Source organism: Microtus ochrogaster, chromosome 1, assembly GCF_000317375.1.
Source record: "Microtus ochrogaster isolate Prairie Vole_2 chromosome 1, MicOch1.0, whole genome shotgun sequence".
Lineage (NCBI taxonomy): Eukaryota > Metazoa > Chordata > Mammalia > Rodentia > Cricetidae > Microtus > Microtus ochrogaster.
Genome location: NC_022009.1, coordinates 30767834 through 30773416, shown reverse-complemented (window position 1 = coordinate 30773416; position 5583 = coordinate 30767834).

Genomic DNA, 5583 nt, shown 5'->3' with positions numbered 1-5583 from the left:
TCACTCACTGGCCAGGTAGTACACAGTAGGTCTCATGTAGAGTACTTTAAATAAATAAATTCCTTTTACTCCTGCAGGAAGATGATGAAGGTGCTAGATACATCAATTTTCAATTTTTTATTGAAATTTATTGAGCTCTACATTTTTCTCTGCTCCACTCCCTGCCTCTCCCTTCCCCCTTCCATCCTCCCCCAAGGTCCTCATTCTCCCAATTTACTCAGGAGATCTTTTCTTTTTCTACTTTCTACTTCCCATGTAGACTAGATCGATGTAAGTCTCACTTAGTGTCCCCACTGTATTCTAAGTTTTATGCATATGGATCATGAAGTTGAAAGGTGAGCTATTGCTTTGTTGTCTTGAATTTTTGAATGCTGTGTCAAATATTTATGGTATGGATGTATATGTAATTATTGTGCTCAAAATTTTACTGGATTTTAGGTGACTTTTGGAGGAAAATATTCCTACATATAAACTTATATTCTAAGATGTTACAGCAAATATGTCCTAGGGGCTTTGCAGCTCTTTATTCTCAATGGATGACTTTCCAAGGAATACCATTTTTCTATTGTACAGATATTCCACAGTCCTCTTTTATAGCAAAGGCTTAACCGAGTGAGTCAGCGCTCATAATAAGCAATGTAGTATATCTGTATCATTAAACAGTATAGTTAAGTTTCAGATTCCATTTACTGATACATATTTCTGTATCATAGTTCTCATTCTGAAGTATTACAATATGATCTCATGGAAAGGTTACATTAGCATGCTAAATAATCAGTAGACATATACTAGTTTCATTTACTTTCATTCAATTTGTACTAAAATGACCCCGATGTGGATCAGCCTCTTTTTTCTCTATTGTAATACTATTTGTTGCATGTATGTCAACCTTTCTCATTCTTAAATGATTTTAATAACCACACTAAAGACTATTAAATTAAATTTCCTTGTACATGTGTCAATATAAATAAAAATCAAATAAATATTCTCTTTTTTATGCTTAACAATGCTTAGGTTGATACATTAATTGTGAATAGCTATGTTTTTCAACTATTGATAAAGGTTGTCATTTTCCCAACCCAACGTATGATACCTTCATTTCAAAATGAAAGATAAGAAAGTACAGAGCTATTAAAAATCAAGTACAAAATATCAAGAGGCCTGTTTGTTTTGAGGAAATATGGTTTTTTTTTCATGATGTAAAACAGCTTGCAAGACTGAAAGAGAGTTATACAGAGTGTTGTCTAGGCTGATGTAATGTCACTCAAAATTCATGACTATAGATATTGCAGCCAAAGCTGAAAAAATTTATTGGATTTGATTCACATCCTATTGTTGAAAAGTACCAAAACAAGACTAACATGTTTTATATAGCTTTCTGTCCATTGCATAGTGCTTTCAAAAATAGCATTGGGATGATTTAGATCACCTATTAGAATACAACATCAAACCTAGTGGTAAGAAGGAGTTTGTTATTGGAAAATATTGTCTAAAAGGTAATTGTTTCATGGCAATTCTGTGTTTTTATTACTGAAGCATCTAAAAAGCTTAACAATTTTGAAAAATTCAATGCAGAAACTATATATTAATCTTTTCCTTGTTTTTTTTGTATTTAACCAGGTACAATGAAATTTACTAGCACTTTCCTTGGAAAAATTTAACTCAGAAGAGGTGACATTTCATTTTCTAACTATATGACGGAGATTAAAAAGTAAAAAAAAAACATGGAAGTTATAGAATTATCATGCTTGTTACTCTCCTGGGATAGAATTATATATGCAAGTAAAATATCCATAGATCTATGGCCAAATAAAACATGTTTATCAGAAGACAATGAAAAATATGTGAATATGCTGAAAACCAAGGAAGAATCCATTTATTTGAAGTGTCTATAATATAATTTTGGCATTTCAAAATGCAATGTTTCAAAGCATGAATTCTTTACTAGGTACATAGCTTTAAAAATCAACTTCAAGTATATTTAAAGTATACTTTTCATAAACAAAACATATTTATGGATACAATACGGTGCTAGTTCTATAATTTCTACTGATTTTTTAGCCTTCAGGTAATATTTAACTGTAAAAACATTACAAAATTTTGAAAGTAGCTAGTAGAGTACCAGGAAGGAGAAGGAGTCTTCTAAGAAAGAGGACAGCATGAAACGAGAGGATTAAGCGAGGAGAGTGATAGAAGGGCCGGTTAAAGGAGAAAATATAGGGAGGAACAACTTGTACTAAAGGCCTTTTAATGCCTTGTGGAAATCTCCTGCCAATGAAACTTCCTAAGAAAAACAAATATATGAAAGGAATATAAATGGGATCACTATATAATAGGGAGTTAAGTCCATAGCTGGACATCCTATGCTACCAAGAAAACCACCAGTAAAAGAAAAGGGTACTCAGCATGGTGCTTGCTGTGGGCCTCTGCCTCTGTTTCCATCAGTTGCTGGATGAAGATTCTATGGTGACATTTAAGATATTCATCAATCTGAATACAGGGCAAGGCCAGTTCGGGCACCTTCTCCTCTATTGCTTAGGGTCTTAGCTGGGGTCATCCTTGTGGATTCCTGGGAATTTCTCTAGTGCCAGGTTTCTTGTTAGCCCTATAATGACTCCCTCAATTTCTCCACTGCCTTCCCCTTCTCTCCTCATCTTCCTCTCTCCTTTCTCTCCCCACCCCCATGCTCCCAATTTTGTCAGGTGATCTTATCTATTTCGCCTTTCCAGGTGGATCTATGTATGTTCTTCTTAGGATTCAACTTGTTACATAGCTTCTCTAGGATCATGGCCTATAGGCTCATTATCTTTTGCTTTATAGCTATTATCCACTTGTAAGTGACTAAGCTCTAAAAGTCCAGTTGAAGATTGAAAGGAGTGAGAATATGTGCCTTTGCCTCTTTAGGTCAAGACCATGATGGGGACACCCACTGAAACAGTTTGCCTGAGGTAATGGGAGCTCACTACCTCCAGTCTGACAAGGAAGGAAGCAGTATAGGACCAAACTAGATCCTCTGAATGTGGGTAACAGTAGTATGGCTGGGGCAGACTGCAGGGCCACTGACAGTTTCACCAGGATTTATCCCTACTGCTTGTTCTGGCTTTTTTGGAACTCAATATCTTTGGATGGATAACTTGCTCAGCCTATATATACTAGTGAGGGCCTTGGACCTCCCCCAAAGCAATATGCCTTACTCTCTCTGAGGAGTGGATGAGGGTCAAGTGGGTACAAAGGTGGAGGGAATGGAAGGAGGGGAGGGAACGGGATTAGTATATAAAATGAAAAAAGATAGTTTGGATTTTTTTAAAAATAAAATAAATTATAAATAAAAAAAGAAAGAGGTGCAACTTATAGAATATTATCCAATGGGGCCCCATAATTCTTTCCCCAAATAAACATCACACACTGTTGGCAAAACCATTGGTTTCCCTCCACCACCTGATGGCAAGGCCTAATTTCTAAAGATAGCACTTCTTTGCATCATCAAACAGGAAGAAACTGACCAACAAGAAGCTTCCCCACTACTGACAAGCATTTATGGCACTGTGAAGTACTCTGCAAGCTACTAGAGCAGAAAAGTAATTGTGAAGATCACCCAGTAACAAATCTTGTAAGTTGCAACCATGTCCTGTTTGTGAGATATATTTGTAAAATAGTGGCATAAATGTTATGGGATAGCCAACATATTTTATTTGGTTAAATGCCAACTCCATGAGACGGGATCCATACCAAACACTGCTAAAGTGGCCAAGAACCTGAGATTCCATAGATTCAAGAGATTCTCAAGATTCTAGGGGAAAATGCATTACATGTACTCTGCTAAAGGATCATAGCAATAAAAAGACACCATTGATATATTGCTGTGCCCATAGACCAGTACATCACTTATCCCTCATGAGATAAATTTCTTCTTGTAGTAGATGGTTAATAAATGCAGAGAACAATAAATAGACAAAGTGCAATAAACACGAATGGAAAAAGTACAAAAAAGTGAGAGACTAGATATTCAGTACTAAATGTCATCATGAAGCTTCTCCCTTTAAAGATTAGGTCTAAGCAGATTAGTAAGGATAATATGGTCAGAGCTAGATGTAATAAATGGTTGCGTGGAGGAAACAATGTCTCCATAACTGATACACAGATGAACTCGCAGAGAAAGCGACAGTATATACAGGATTCAATGCAGACAAGAAACCTAGGACAGAGAAATGTGGGTGAACACCAAGTCTTACTCCTAATCAGAAAGCAATTTGTAATTGGTATCTGATGGGAGAGGGAAACCACCTTTCTCCAATGGAGTGTCATTGGGCATAGCAATCATACTAGGACAGACTGCTCGCCAAATAGAGAAAGGGCCAACACAAATAGACAGTGTTTTATGTGTGCTGCTTTTTTTAATTTTGTTTAGTTTAGATATTTTTGTCCCATTGTATTTATTGTGTATTGAATTTTTGGTTTGTTATTGAGAGAGAGATAGCAAACATGCAGTGGGGTAGGTAGGGAGGTGGGGAGTATCTAGGAAGAGTTGGGCAAGGGGAGAAGATGAGCAACATCAAATACAAAGGATGACAAATTAAAAATTGTAGGCATATTCCAAAAATGGCATCTGACAATGATTAGTAATTGAGCCAAAAATCAATCAATGAACCAAACGCTCAAACAGAGAAGCACACAAGCAGATCAGTTCAGTCACACTTTCAGCAAGCAGCGTAGTGTGAATATTAAGCACATGCCAGATCCTGGGTAGGAAACCGGCCCCAAAATCAAGATATTTTATAATATAAAAGATAGGTAATGTTCAGGTGGATAGTTATCCTATTGCCAATGCTGTGTTATCTATATGCCTAAAGTGATATCCAAAAAAAGAGATATCCATTACAAAATCCAGAAAATGAAGTGAACATTTCTGTAAACAGAGACTGCACTTTGTTTCTCAGGCCCCATAGTGAGATGATCCAATATATCAGTGGATGGGAAAGAATTGTGTCCAATAATCCATACTCTGTTGAATCTTGTGCCAAGGGATGCTTCACAAGAGATCTACTGTAAGAATCTATCAATATACAAAAGGAGATAGACCCAGTGTCTTGCAAACTTGGTTTACCACCCCCAGAGTATACTTGTTCTGGTGGATCAGCCTTCTGTTCTAACAACTGAAATCTCAGTGCATGGATCCTGTGTCCCACTGCAGTATTGTTTCTGGCTTTGTAATCTTTATGGGATTTCTGTGTTTTGAATATTTGTATCTGCAACTACATGTATTTCTGTTGCTTTTACATTGGATCTTTTTTTAAATCCATTGTTTGCTTGTTTTATCCTATTAAGGATTGTCTGTTTTCATTGTATTCCTTTTAATTATTATTTTATCTTTTCTTCTTTTTAATAAATGCATGTTTGTTTTTTTATGAGAGGGAGAGAAAGCAAAAAAAAATGATATTGATTTAAGTGGTTAGGAAGATAGTAAGGATCTGGATGGTATTGGGTGAGTGGAAAGTATTAACAAAAGATATAGTATAAAAAATTTTTTTTCACGGTGCTAATCATTTTTTTAATTAACTTTCCTTTAGATCAAAGGCATTACCA